Genomic DNA, 15,677 nt, shown 5'->3' with positions numbered 1-15,677 from the left:
TTAGAGAGCACTCGCGGCAAAATAAATCATCTCCAAAGTACTCCTGTAATTCTGGAAGGTTTTCAATATCGATCTGCTACGAAATGGTTTCTTCCCCCCTTTAAAAAAAAAAATCTGAACTTGACCCATTTTCTCTGTTCTTACTTCATTCAAATCCCTTGCCTAAAACGTATCGTATTACTATAAAATTATACGCTGCTGTATAATTCTAAGTATTACTATATCAACAAGTGTTTACTTATTTGTTTTATTTCATTAAAAGTCTATGTGTTGTTGTTGTTGTCGTTTACAAAGCTATAGTGACATGACCTGTGTGTTGGGTTTATGAGCAGGTCAGGCCTGACTCACTTCATTCCTTTGACATCTTGAACCTGAAACTGAAACTACCTTTTCGCCTTTGTCCTCTGTTCCAATTTTCATGTTCGTGTATTTCGCAGATTAGCAGACATCAAATTGTTAGAATCTCTCTCTCTCTCTCTCTCTCTCTCTCTCTCTCTCTCTCTCTGTGTATGTGTGTGTGTGTGTGTGTGTGTGTGTGCGTGTGTGTGTCGCTTTCTCTCTCTCTCTCTCTCTCTCTCTCTCTCTCTCTCTCTCTCTGTATTAACAGATGAACGTTTTATGCATTCTGTCACTTTTCTCGTCAAAGGACAGGCAGACAAATAGCCAGCGACTCGAGCAGAGACAGACAGACAGAGAGAGAGAGACAGACAGAGAGACAGACAGACAGAGAGAGACAGACAGATAGACAGACATACAGACAGACACAGAGAGAGACAGACAGACAGACGGACAGACAGAGGGGGTGTGGGGGTGGGATTAGAAGAGATATGATGCGATAGGAGAGAGAGCTAGAGAAAGTGACCCCGACAGAATTATGACTTGTATTCTATTCATCTTTTCAGGGACGTTCTGAGGACTGAATCTTTGTAAACCTTTCTTTCCTTACAAATCTGAACAGTTTTAGGTTGTTGTTGCTGCTGTTTTTGTTGCCGTTATTTGTTTGTTTGTTTGGTTGGTTTGTTGTTGTTGTTTTGGGGGGCTGTTGGTTTTGTTGTCTATTTTGTTGTTGTTTTTATTTTGGGGGGCTGATATTTTTGTTGTCTATTTTGTTGTTGTTTTTATTTTGGAGGGCTGTTGGTTTTGTTGTCTATTTTGTTGTTATTTTGGGGGGCTGTTGGTTTTGTTGTCTATTTTGTTGTTGTTGCTGTTTTTTGTTTGTTTGTTTTGTTGTTGTTGTTGTTGTTGTGTTTTTTTTTGGGGGGGGGGGGAGGGGTGGGGGGGGGGGGGGGGGGGGGGGGTCGGGGGGGCTATTGTTTTCGTTGTCTATTTTGTTGTTGTTATTTCGGGGGGCTGTTGGTTTTCTTGTCTATTTTGTTGTTGTTATTTCGGGGGGCTGTTGGTTTTCTTGTCTATTTTGTTGTTATTATTTCGGGGGGCTGTTAGTTTTGTTGTCTGTTTTGTTGTTGTTATTTCGGGGGGCTGTTAGTTTTCTTGTCTATTTTGTTGTTGTTATTTCGGGGGGCTGTTGGTTTTCTTGTCTATTTTGTTGTTGTTATTTCGGGGGGCTGTTGGTTTTCTTGTCTATTTTGTTGTTGTTATTTCGGGGGGCTGTTGGTTTTGTTGTCTGTTTTGTTGTTGTTATTTCGGGGGGCTGTTGGTTTTGTTGTGTATTTTGTTGTTGTTATTATTTTGGGGTGCTGCTGGTCTTGTCTATTTTTTGGGGGGTGGGGGTGGGGGTGGGGGTGGGGCTTTTTTGGCTTTGTTGTCTATTTTATTGTTGTTGGGGGGGGGGGGGGGCTTTTGGTTTTGTTTTCTATTTTGTTGTTGGGTTTTTTTTGTTTTTTTGTTTTTGATTTATTTTTTTGTTGTTGTTTTTTTGTTTTTTTTGTTGTTGTTTTTGGTTTCCTTTTTATTTTTTCTTGAGAGGGTGTGTGTGGGGGGGGGGGCGGAAGGGGCTGGAGGTTAGTCTTTATATATTGGTTCAGTCATTTATTTGTTTATTTATCTATTTATCTGTCTATCTCTTTATCTGTTTACCTATCTATCTAATCTATTTCCCAAATCCACCTGATGATTTCGTTAATAATCTTCTGAAAATGTGTTTTAATTTTGCTTGAAATAAAAAGGCAAAATCAGGAGAAAAACGGCAGCTAAAAGTATAGAAAATGGGGGATTAAATGTACCGGATATAAAAGTATCCATGAAAACACTTAAACTCACTTAGATACGTAAATCTAAAACGACAATGCGCAAATGGAAAAAAATATTGTTTCAGAATTGAACCCATTTATTAATCAAATCGATAACTATGGTCCCAGTTATGCTGTGAATATAAACAATGATCATAAATTTTGGAAGGATACTTTAATCGCTTATAATCATTTCTGTAAATGTATGGAACCAACTTTTCAAATGGAGTTGCTTTCAGAACCAGTATTCATAATGAGAAAATCAAAATCGGAAATAGCACAATAAACTACAGAAATTGGATTCATAAGGGTGAATACTGTATAGCACATTTCTTGGAGAACAATGGGAATTTTCTCACTCGGTATGAGTTCAACTTAAGACACGGAATGAATGTAAACTTCTTAACGTTAAATGGATGCATCATGTCAATAAAGGAATATCTGCGACAATCAGGATTAGACAAGCCAAATAACTGTATCTATGGTATTTTTGAGCCGCTCAGAAGATAAGTTTCATATGTAAAGGAGCTAAGACATTCTTCGATATATTCACAACAGATAACAAACTCTTGAGTAAAGTGAAATGAAAAACTGGGAAAAGATATTTCATGGATAAAATATTGAAAAAAATATAAAAAGAAAATGCAAGATGTTTAAGTAAAATGGCTTCAGTTACGTATGTGCATAGAATTCTCGGAACAAATATTGTTCTAAAAGAAATGAGAATCAAAGATAGTAAATACTGTGATTTCTACATGGAAGCGACAGATAGTATTGAACATAAAATTATATTCTGGGGATATAGTAACTCTCAACATTTCTGGGGGAAATTCGAAGAATTATTAAATGCAAAATGTGCAGTATGTTCAAACAAAAAATAAACTAAGATATTGTATAACTTGGAATTGATGGAAATACATATACAGTCCAAGTATATTTTACTCACTTGTGTTAACAAAGTGAGTATGTGTAATAACCCGGTGTTTGGTTGGTTGTGTGTGTGTGTGTGTGTGTGTGTGTGTGTGTGTGTGTGTGTGTGTGTGTGTGTGTCTGTGTCTGTGTCTGTGTGTGTGTCAGTGTGTCCGAGGTAAACTTTAACATTGTCATTTTCTCTGGAAATATTTTGTCTGCTTAAACATAGCAGGAAAAAACATCTTCACAGTCATACCAGTAATAGGTTGTAAATCTCCCGAATAAAGCCGTATTTCCGGATCATTAACGGTTGTTGTTTTTTCGCTGAGGTTCGTCCTATTCCCGTTTCAGTTGCCATAACATATATGATTTGGGAAGAAGGCATGACACCATTTTTCTTGTTTGCAATTATAAGTAAAATACAAATTCTGAACAGAACACATGCAGTGACACTAGCTACACCACCGTGGTGTGTTCTGCATATGAATATTCTAAAGTGGATACTGAATTAATTGGAATGAGCATGAAACAAAAATGTGAATCGAACACCGGTTTCTTTCAGTTTCGTTCACTAAGCCTGTTGTCGTCGAGACTGGTTTGTACATATCTTTAGATGTTGCGGTGTGCCTGAGTATGTAGTGTAGCGTGTATGGATTTGTCCGAACGCACTGACGCCTTCTGGAGAAACTGAAACTGAAACAGTGTCATGAGCATGAATAGCATCAAAGTATCAAACTGTCTTCTCATATCTTCTACACCCCCCGCTCCCCACCCCCTACTCCCCTACCCCCACCCCCTCTGATACTCTCATTGTCTGTCTCTGACACACACACACACACACACACTCTCTCTCTCTCTCTCTCTCTCTCTCTCTCTCTCTCTCTCTCTCTCACTACATAGAAATTTCGTTCGTTCACTCTGAGGGATCTCTCTCTCCTCCCATTTCTCCCGCATCCTCATTGTCTATTCAGTGATCACTCCTTCCCCAAACTTTCCTTCACCAATTCGACAGACTGGAAAATGCCATCTTGGTGATTTCCACGTCTCGATTCTACGAGAGACAGACAGACAGACAGACAGGGGGGAGAGAGGGGATGGGGGGGGGGGGGGGGGGGGGGGGGGGAGACAGACAAACAGATAGATAGAAAGAGACCCAGACAGACAGACAGACACAAAGACATAGACTCTCTCTCTCTCTCTCTCGCTGTCTCAATCTCTCTCATAAATTTGTTACTTACAGATGCTTTAAACATTTTGAAAAGGATAGATTCTTGCACGATTTACACAACTCATGTTTTTCTTGGGTATACCAGTTTACAACTATTGATGAGGTCTTTGAAGTTTGGTACCATAACTTTTTAAATGTTTATGATAAGCATGCACCATATAAAACCAAACGCATTAGAGAGAATCCTAAGTTAACCTGGCTGTCCAATCACCTTGCTGATGCCATAACTTTGCGTGACTTCTTTCTGTCTACAGGCTCTAAGGAAGAATATAAGAAACAGAGAAATCTTGTCAATCATTTAAAACGTTTAGCTAAAGTTGAGTATTTTCGAGACCTTGTTTCTTCCAGATCTGACAGCAGGTCAATTTGGAATGCTATTAACCAGTTAACAAGTAACAAGATTACAGTAAAATCCACCTTAGATACTAATCTGAGTCCAGAAGATCTTAACACCCACTTTTGTGAAATAGCTAATTTAACAGTGCGATCTGATAGATGTGCAATTAATAATCGTGAAAAGTTACAAAAAATTTGTGCCTCAAAACATATATCTTCTGACCTGAACATCCCACTAAAGTCCGTTCATGAAGTTTATAATGCTATAATTCGCTTGAAACAATCAACCCTTCTAACTATAGACCTATATCTATTCTATCTGTCATATCTAAACTTTTAGAAAATCACATTAGAAAGCATTTTCGCAGTCATTTTTACAAATTTGATTTGTTTCATCCTAACTAGTCAGTTTATAATGCCTTAATTCGTTTGAAACAAACAAGCACTTGTGGACTAGATGGTATTAATGGTAAAAATTTAAAGATTACTGCTCCTGTTATTTCTGAAAAATTCACTTATGTTTTTAACCTGTGTATAAGCAAAAACCAATTTCCCAAAACGTTCAAAACTAATAAAGTTATACCACTTTATAAATCTGGTGATCGCACTAACCCTTCTAACTATAGACCTATATCTATCTGTTATATATAAACCTTTAGAAAATCACATTAGAAAGCATTTTCGCAGTCATTTTGACAAATTTGATTTGTTTCATCCAAACCAGTCAGGATTTAGGAAACACCACTCATGTCACACTGCACTAACCAATTTAGTTGATAAATGGCTTACTAATAAAAACGATAACAAAATAACTGGAGTTGTCTTTGTTGATTTTGCCAAAGCCTTTGATGTACTAGACCACACTCTTCTTCTGAAAAAGCTTAGAATATATGGCCTATCAAGTGACACACTAAAACTTATCTCTTCATTCCTGGATAAAAGAGAGCAACTGGTGCTGGTCAATGGGCATAAATCATCTCTTATGCCAGTGGCGTATGGTGTACCTCAGGGTTGGGTACTTGGACCTATCCCCCCCTTGGACCTATACTATTTTCCATCTATATTAACGATTTGCCTCTGTCTTTGACGGGCGCAATAGCCGAGTGGTTAAAGTGTTGGACTGTCAATCTGAGGGTCCCGGGTTCGAATCACGGTGACGGCGCCTGGTGGGTAAAGGGTGAAGATTTTTACGATCTCCCAAGTCAACATATGTGCAGACCTGCTAGTGCCTGAACCCCCTTCGTGTGTATATGCAAGCAGAACATCAAATACGCACGTTAAAGATCCTGTAATCCATGTCAACGTTCGGTGGGTTATGGAAACAAGAACATACCCATCATGCACCCCCCCGAAAACGGAGTATGGCTGCCTACATGGCGGGGTAAAAATGGTCATACACGTAAAAGCCCACTCGTGTGCATACGAGTGAACGCAGAAGAAGAAGAAGAAGCCTCTGTCTTTAACAGCACACTGTGAAATGTTTGCAGATAACACGACACTGCATGCTAGTAATTCAAAAAGGGATAAAATATGTGCATCATTACAAACAAATATCAATCAGTTAGTTGAATGGTCAGAGTTAAACCATATGAGCCTTAATCCACATAAAACAAAATATATGATGATAACCACCACATAAAAGGGTCAGAATATATCTGATATTTGTCTTCCCCTCTTCATTAATAGTAAAATCGTAGATGAAGTTGAGTTCCACAAAGTTCTAGGGGTAGTAATTGACCACAACCTATCGTGGTCTGAGCATGTTGGAATGATATGCAATACTCTCTCTAAAAAGATATATCAGCTATCCAAGATCAAATATTTCTTAGATATCCATTCCCGTAAAATGTTTTTCCATGCCTTTGTTGAATCTCATATAAATTATGCATCCACACAATCTGGGATCTGACCAGCGAAAATATTCTCAAACCACTGCATAGTCTTTATAGACGTGCTCTGAAATTAGTTTTACTTAAAATTCCTCCTTGTCCTTTACAGACTACACTATGTTGGACATTTTCCCACTAAGCTTGAAACGCAAGTTTAACAAAGCAGTTTTCACGTTCAAAATATTTTCTGGTAGTGCCCCACCATCAATTACTAGTTCATTTCATTTTAATATTAATCGCCATGCTCATAAGTTAATGCTGCCTCTTCCTAGAATTGATCTTTTTAAATCCAGCCTCATGTATTCTGGTGGTTTGCTCTGGAACAATATTCCATCCTCTCTGCATAACCACACCTCATTAAATAAATTCAAAAATGCTTATCATTCTCATTTAATGAAAGAAGTTGCTGACACCTTCAAATGAATTTGTTCGAAATTTTCTCATCATCTTGCTTTGTCTTTCTGTTTCTGTCTGTCTTCAACTACAGGCATAATCATCATTTACATTTGAATGTATACGTATGTATTTGTGTGTATCTGAATGTCATGTGTGTACTTCATCATCGCCATCATCATCATCATCATCATCATCATCATCATCATAATCATTACTATCATCATCATCATCATTACGATCATCATCATCATCATCATCATCTCTCTCTCTCTCTCTCTCTCTCTCTCTCTCTCTCTCTCTCTCTCTCATATTGCACTTTTATATTATCATATTCATATACATTTTTGTCATTGCATTATGATTATGTACCTTTAAATGTTTACTGTGCATTTCTGTGTATTTGAACGTCATGTATGCACTTCTATAACCTTTTCATATCCTGTGAGTATTTTCATTTCATTTCTCTTTGCCCTGAGTGCTGGATGTAAAAAAAAAAAAGCATGTGCATGCTTATTCCACTTCTTCCCTCATTAATAAAAAGTTCATTCGTTCGTTCGTTCGTTCGTTCTCCACTCCACTTCCACACTTGACATGTGTATTGTCAGTCAGTGTTATGTTCTTTGTACATCTCCCTTCCCCATATCCCATCTGTCTGTCTGTCTGTCTGTCTGTCTGTCTGTTTGTTATGTCTGTTTGTCTGTCTGTCATCTGTCTGTCTGTTTGTCTGTCTGTCATCTGTCTGTCTGTTTGCCTGTCTGTCATCTGTCTGTCTGTTTGTCTGTCTGTCTGTCTGTCTGTCATCTATCTGTCTGTCTGTCTGTCTGTCTGTCATCTGTCTGTCTGTCTGTCATCTACCTGTCTGTTTATCTGTCTGTCATCTGTCTGTCTGTCTGTCATCTGTCTGTCTTTTTGTCTGTCTGTCTATTTGTCTGTCATCTATCTGTCCGTCTGTCTGTCATCTGTCCGTCTGTCATCTGTCTGTTTGTCTGTCTGTCATCTGTCTGTTTGTCTGTCTGTCATCTGTCTATTTATCTGTCATCTATCTGTCCGTCTTTTTGTCATCTGTCTGTCTGTTTGTCTGTCTGTCATCTGTCTATTTGTCTGTCATCTATCTGTCCGTCTGTCTGTCATCTGTCTGTCTGTCAGCTGTCTGTCTGTCTGTCTGTCTGTCATCTGTCTCTTTCTCACTGTCTCTTTAATCTCGCTGTTTCCAACGTTCTCATTCAAAACTGAAAAGTGACGCCTTGACGGTATCATGTGCATGCTTGACAGATACACAGAGAGACAGGAGAAATATGGAGAGATAGAGATAACAGAAACACAGATGGAAACGAAGACTAAGACAGCACGTATCTCTCTCTCTCTCTCTCTCTCTCTCTCTCTCTCTCTCTCTCTGTGTGTGTGTGTGTGTGTGTGTGTGTGTGTGTGTGTGTGTGTGTGTGTGTGTGTGTGTGTGTGTGTGTGTGTGAACGAGAGAAAAGGACTGAAGCACAGAGCAACTGAGACAGACACACAGACCGAGAACGAGAGACTCATCATCCAGTATGCATGAGAAAACAACCCCACCTCCACACCACACCCCGTTTCGTTAGCCATGCTGATCCTTAGAACAGTCTTAGTCTGAGCGAGAGGTGATTACTTGCTGTGCACAGTGAGACCACACCCACAGAAGGCTTTCTCGTCCTGATCAGCCAGGTGGGGTCATGGAAAAGGCGGGCGTCTGCTGCTTTGTTTTGCTTTGTTTCGTTTTGTTGGGTTTTTTTTTTTTTTGTTGTTGTTTTTGTTTGTTTGTTTGTTTGTCTGTTTGTTTTGTTTTGGTTTTTTTGTTTTGTTTTGTTTTATTAACAGATGTAGTGTCTGACTCTTTGACACACCTCTTTGTAACTAAAACTGAATCTGCAGCTGTTCAGACCGTAGCACCCATGTCAGACGGTCTGTCTGTCTGTCTGTCTGTGTTTGCATCCCCTCTCTCTGTTTGTGCGTGTGTGTCTCGTTCCGTCTCACCACCAACCCCTCTTCTTCTCTACTTCTTTGTCTTTTCTCTGTCTGTCTGTCTGTCTGTCTCTCTGTCTGTCTATCTCTCTCTGCCTCCTCTCTCTCTCTCTCTATCTGCCTCCTCTCTCTCTCTCTCTGCCTCCTCTCTCTCTCTGTCTGTCTCTATGCCTCCTCCTCTCTCTCTCTGCCTCCTCTCTCTCTCTGTCTGTCTCTCTCTATGCCTCCTCCTCCTCTCTCTCTCTGCCTCCCCCCTCTCTCTCTCTGCCCGTCTGTCTCTCTGCCTCCTCTCTCTCTCTCTCTGCCTCCTCTCTCTCTGTCTGTCTCTTTCTCTGCCTCCTCTCTCTCGAGTTATTTGGCCCGGCAAATGTCACTTTCACAACATGGAAATCCTATAAAAAAAATCTCTCTCTCTCTCTCTGTCTCTGTCTCTCTGTCTCTGTCTCTCTTTCTCTCTCTCTCTGCATCCTCTCTCTCCGCCTCCTCTCTCTGTCCCTCTCTCTCTCTCTCTCTCTCTCTTTCTCTGCTCGTCTCTCTCTCTCTCTCTCTCTCTCTGCATCCTCTCTCTCTCTCTGCATCCCCTCTCTCTCTCTCTGCCTCCTCTCTCTCTCTCTGTCTCTCTCTCTCTCTCTCTCTCTCTCTCTGTGTCTCTCTCTCTCTGCCTCGTCTCTCTCTGCCTACCTCCCCACCCCACCCCACCTCTCGCTCTCTCTGTGCCTCATCTCTCTCTCTGTCTATCTCCCTCTCTCTCTCTCTGTCTGTCTCTCTCTCTGCATCCTCTCTCTCTCTCTCTCTCTCTCTCTCTCTCTCTCTCTCTCTCTCTCTCTCTCTCTGCCTCGTCTCTCTCTGCCTACCTCCCCACCCCACCCCATCTCTCGCTCTCTCTGTGTGCCTCATCTCTCTCTCTGTCTATCTCCCTCTCTCTCTCTCTCTGTCTGTCTCTCTCTCTGCATCCTCTCTCTCTCTCTCTCTCTCTCTCTCTCTCTCTCTCTGCCTCGTCTCTCTCTGCCTACCTCCCCACTCCACCCCATCTCTCTCTCTCTCTCTCTGCCTCATCTCTCTCTATTCGTGACCGTGATAATAATGATGATAACGACTAGTGCTAATAATAATTATAACATTTTTGATGTTGATAATGATAATACTATCAAATAATAATAATAATAATAATAATTATTATTATTATTATTATTATTATTGTTGTTGCTGTTGTTGTTGACAATGATATCAATTGATGAAAATGGTGCTGGATATTTAATACAACAACAACAATAATAACGATAATAATAATAATAATAATAATAATAATAATAATAATAATAATAATAATAATAAAATCAATAAACAGTTGTCTTAGACAAAGTTCATTTAGCAAATCGTACACTTAAGTCGACAAATGTTGTCCATCAATAGAGAGACAGACAGACAGAGAACTGTGCATGGATGGGTGTAAATGGAAAAGAAAATGAAAGAAGACGAAAGAAAAAAAAAGATTTTTTAAGCAGAATCAGAAAAAAAAGAAAGAGAGAAAACAAAGTGGAATGAAAAAACAAAGTGAGAATAATAGAAGGTTGGAGACCCCACAAAAGACACCCCAAAACAGTGTCAGTGTGTGTGTAAAAACAAAGTGGGGAGGGGTCCCGGGGTGGGGGTGGGGGGGTGGGGGGGGGAGAAGTGGGAAAAATAGGAGGTTGGATGTCCCACAAACAAAGAACAACAAGAAAACAACAGCCCAAACAGTGTGTGTGTGTGTGTGTGTGTGTGTGTGTGTGTGTGCGCGCGCGCCATCATCTATATCCTTTTTTCTCTCTTTGCCACCCTTCCTCCTGTAAGTGTTCGTCGCAGTTAACATTTTACAGCTAAATAACCGATTTCTCTCTCCCCCTCTCTCTTGTCCAGTTGTTTGTATACATAAAAACCAAAGTGATTTTCAGCCACAACAGAATTGCCAGCTTAATCAGAGAGACTCGGAGAGAGAGGGAGAGGCGCGCGGGGCAGACAGTAGCCTCCAGCAAGATGGCGGCCTGCTGTCGCGTGGCCGGCCTCCCTTCTTCCCCTCCATACTATTGAGCACGATGGTCCCTCCCCCTCTCTCTGTGCTGTGTTCCTCTCTCCCTCTCACCCCTTCCTCCACTTTCTCCGCTCTCTCTCTCTCTCTCTCTCTCTCTCTCTCTCTCATTTTCTATTGCTGACTTCACCCCCTTCCTCCACCTTCTCCACTCGCTCTCCATTGCGCCATCCTTCCTCAAACAGTCCTTCTCTCTCTCTCTCTGTTTCTTGTACACTGTGTCTCAGTCAGTCACTAGCCCCCCTACCCTCTCCCTCTCTCTCTCTCTCTCTCAAACTATCTCTCTCTTTCTCCTTTTTTTGTCCCCTGTGTGAGAGAGACACAATGAGAAAGGTCTCGGCAGCCTGAGAAGCATGAACGTCATCACTGAGCGAGGTGATCAAAGTTATCTCTCTCGCTCTCTCACTCACTCTCTCTCACTCCTCTCTCTCGATAACTAGCTCCCCTTTCTCTCTTTCCCTCTCTCTCACTCCCTCCTTCACCTCTCCCCCCTTCTCATTCTCCCCCCCCCACTCCCCCGCTCCCAAATCTCTATCTACATTCACCACTGCCCCCAAGGAAGACTGTCATGTCGGGGGAGAGGTGAGTGAGTGCCAGACAGAGCATGGCCCAGCACAACGGGTCTGACAAAAAAAGTGACCGTGTCTTTCTTCTTCCGAGGTCATCAACCTCTCCCTGTGCCACTCAGGATGTTGTTCCATATTTCAACAACACTTGATGGGTCTGTCTGATGTTTCCCTATCTCTCTGCCTGTCTGTCCCTTTCTCCCTTTCTCTCTTCCTGTGGTGTTGGGGGGTGGGGGAGAAGAAAACAGAAAAGGTAGAAAACTACCCAAAAATGCATAACTAATATGCAATTACATATGATAATAATAATCAGAAACCATTAACACAATTTTGAAGTAAGCCTACGTTAAAGGAATGTAGAAATAGGGCTATGAACTAGTGCCTGAGAAAGTTCGACCATAAGAACCTCGTCAGAAATAACTTTCCAAAAATCATCTGCAGAATAGTTATTCTCTTTGAAATACTTGAGCAAGAAGGTACGTAACTGCTGACAGTGAAGCAAACAATGATGCAAGCCGAACTGATTACCACAGTTGCATATAACATTTTTACTATACTTTGTCTTCAGCGCATCAAGTTTTATACTGAAGAAAGTACAGGTTATTAATCTTGTGTAGCAAGCTGCTGGAATCGGTATCTTTTCTTCAATAATATTCTCGGGGAATAATGTCCTTTTACATTTTAAAAACTTTTCCTTCCGTCGGTTATGAAATCGACGCCATGCCTCTTTTTTCGGAAAGAGGACATGAATTTTTGTCGATTTTTCTTAATCTTGTGTTCCTCTTTTTTAGCTGTTTTATCAGCAGTTTCATTGTCATGAATGCCCACGTGAGAAGGCACCCAACAAAAACTGACCTCAGTCCCTTTAATCCTCAAACAATGTACCAAATGATTTGCCTCAGTATTTAAGTCAGGTCTTGTTTCAAGGCTAAACATTTCTAGAGCATAAAGTACTGATTTGGAATCAACAAAGAATGCTATTTTCGAGAAAACTATTTGATGGCTCACTAAGTAGTTCAGAGCTTGTATAACAGCAATTAGCTCAGCCGTGAAGACGGAGAGATGTTTTCCAATAAAGTAAGATTTTTCAGCTTTAAAAGCAGGAATATAGAAAGCCGCACCAGCATTTTTGTCATCAAGAACAGATTCATCTGTAAATATATGGAGATGATTCTGATATTTTTCTGCTGCATGAATTCTGGCAGTACTTGTCGTGGTATTGATGTTTTCTTCTTTTTTTTGTTTCAGAATAACTGATATCAAAATCTGCTTTCAACATTTCCCAAAAAGGAACAGGAGTATGATGTGGTTTTGCAGCTCTTTCATGTTAACATCAGATTCTTTTAACAACTTTGAAACGTAAGTTGCAACTGTTTCTTGTGATGAAGTGACTTTCGCTCTTTTAGGAAAATCAATCTAGATCTTACTGTCAGTTCATCAGCAATGAAAATTTTTGTCACTGAAGTGTATCTCACAGCGAATTTTGCTGTTGCTAACTCACGATGTTCATTATAGGGAAGAATTCCGGCTGTTTTGTCTGTTTCCTGGTTGGGATGCATGAGAGGGCAATTTTGATAGCCTTACAATCTGCACTTTGAATCTTTTGTACCAGATATTTAGGTGCATTGAAAAATATTTCTTGTGCATCGGCTATCTTAGATCTTACAAGGGCCATGGAAAGATGAATCAATGTTTTTGTATCCATTCCCCAGGGTAATCGGCTTATAATTTTCATAAAACTGACACTTTTCCTTGCCTTTGCTAAGATGTAATCAGAGTGAATGTTCCATATCAGCTTTGAAGTAAGATAAACACCTAAAAACTTCACCGCCTGTTTATAATCATTGACGTCACCAAGTAATTTAAGAATGGGTATGCCAGATGGGTTACCACCTGAATTAAACAACACCATACATGTTTTTTCAGTCGACAAAGCTAGACCATTTTCAAACATATAGTTACCAAGGTTATCAAGATCAGATTTTTACAAACGACGTATATTCTGTGTTCTTTGTAGGGCTGACGTTTTTAGATTGACACCCATCCACATACATATATCATCAGCATACTGTACTAAAACTACACGATTTGACAATGCCTTTGGGAGATCCTGAATAAGAATATTAAAGAGAACAGGGGCTGTAACTGAGCCCTGTGGAATTCCCATGTCAAGTTTATGTGGCAAAGAATAATGTTTTCCCACCCTTGCTTGAATAACTCTATTAGATAGCAACAATTTATATACCCATAGAGATTACCAGATATTCTAACTGATTTCAGTTTGAATAACAGATGTTTGTGCCAAACCTGATCGTAGGCTTTTTTTTACGTCAAAAAACATTGCAATGACACTTTTTCTGCGGGCAAACTGACGTTTTGTTTGAGTTGTAATCTTTACTTGGTGTTCGACCGTTTATCCTCCTTTTCTAAAGCCAGCCTGGTTCGCTGGAATGATATTGTATTTTTCACAGTAAGTTATTATTCTCAACAGGACTATCTTTTTCATTAATTTACTGACATGCGAGGTCAAAGCAATAGGCCTATAGTTGTTTTGTTTTACGTTTAGGTTTTCCTGCTTTTAAAACCGGTACAACTATTGATGTTTTCCATATCTGTGGTACAGTTTCAGATATCCAACATTTCTCATATATTTTGTGTAGGAAAACGATGCATCGCTTTGGAATGTGTTTTAGCATCTCATTAGATAGTGCATCGATGCCAACTGAACTTTTTTTTTAATTGCTAAGGGAAGCTAAAGCGGTTTGTAACTCCTCATATGTAATAGGAGAATTAAACCACAAGTCATTTTGCGGAATGGGATAGCTGTATAAAGCACTATTTTCTTCTCTGTTTCTGTGTTTTACACGCAGGTGATACGCGTTCGTATTTGCTATTTTTTTGCAAACATGTCATCAAAGATTTCTGCCTTTTCCTGATCTGATAGAAACTTGTTTTGTGAGTCATTTGATATTGGGCAACTTGGTAACTTTATTACATTTTTCATTTCTTTCATTTTTGTCCAAACTTTATTACAGTCTTGATGATCTGAAATTTCTTGTGAACTTAATGATGACCAACGATCTTTTTTTTTTTTTTTTTTTTTTTAGCTTGGGCTACTGTCATATTACTCTGAGTGTTTGCTTTCTTCATTTCTTGGTGGTGGTGGTGGTGGTGGTGGTGCTGTGTGTGTGTGTGTGTATGTGTGTGTGTGTGTGTGTGTGTGTGTGTGAGAGAGAGAGAGAGAGAGAGAGATATTAAAGCAGTCAAAAGGAAGAAAGAAAGTGTGTTAGTTACAAACAATAGCAGGAAGGCCATTCTTTGACTCAAAGCAAATGTAACGAGCAGAGAGAGAGAGAGAGGATGCGAATGTAACTGCGAATTTTTAATTGCATAAAGGCCAGAGGCATCATTGCAATTGCACTGGGATTTAGTGGGGATGGGGAAGAGAGAGAGAGAGAGAGGGGGGGGGGGGGTCAGGGGGGAGGGGGGCTCCAACTCCAACTCCAGCTCGATTGTTTTATATAATAATATTGACAATTTTTATAGTGTGCAAGTAATGTCAACTGCACCATCCCCACCCTGTCTCCATCCCTGCACTACCCCCCATCCCTTCACCCTCTCCCCACAATCCCTTCACCCCCGGGCCCCCCATCCCTTCATCCCCGCCCTCCCCCATCCCTTCACCCCCCCATCCCTTCACCCCCCCATCCCTTCACCCTCCATCCCTTCACCCTCTCCCCACCATCCCTTCACCCCCCATCCCTTCATCACCCCCCCCATCCCTTCACCCCCCATCCCTTCACCCTCCATCCCTTCACCTCCCCATCCCTTCACCCCCCCATCCCTTCACCCCCCATCCCTTCACCCTCCATCCCTTCACCCTCCATCCCTTCACCCCCCCCCCAATCCCTTCACCCCCAATCCCTTCATCACCCCCCCATCCCTTCACCCCCCATCCCTTCACCCTCCATCCCTTCACCCCCCATCCCTTCACCCCCCATCCCTTCACCTCCCATCACTTCACTCTCCCACCCCCCCACACACGCACGCACGCACGCACACACACACACACACACACGTACACACACACACACACACACA

The sequence above is a fragment of the Babylonia areolata genome, chromosome 26 (assembly GCF_041734735.1).
Source record: "Babylonia areolata isolate BAREFJ2019XMU chromosome 26, ASM4173473v1, whole genome shotgun sequence".
In the NCBI taxonomy this organism is placed as follows: Eukaryota; Metazoa; Mollusca; class Gastropoda; order Neogastropoda; family Buccinidae; genus Babylonia; species Babylonia areolata.
The sequence above is the reverse complement of the archived record's forward strand: the minus strand, read 5'-3'. Positions refer to the sequence as shown.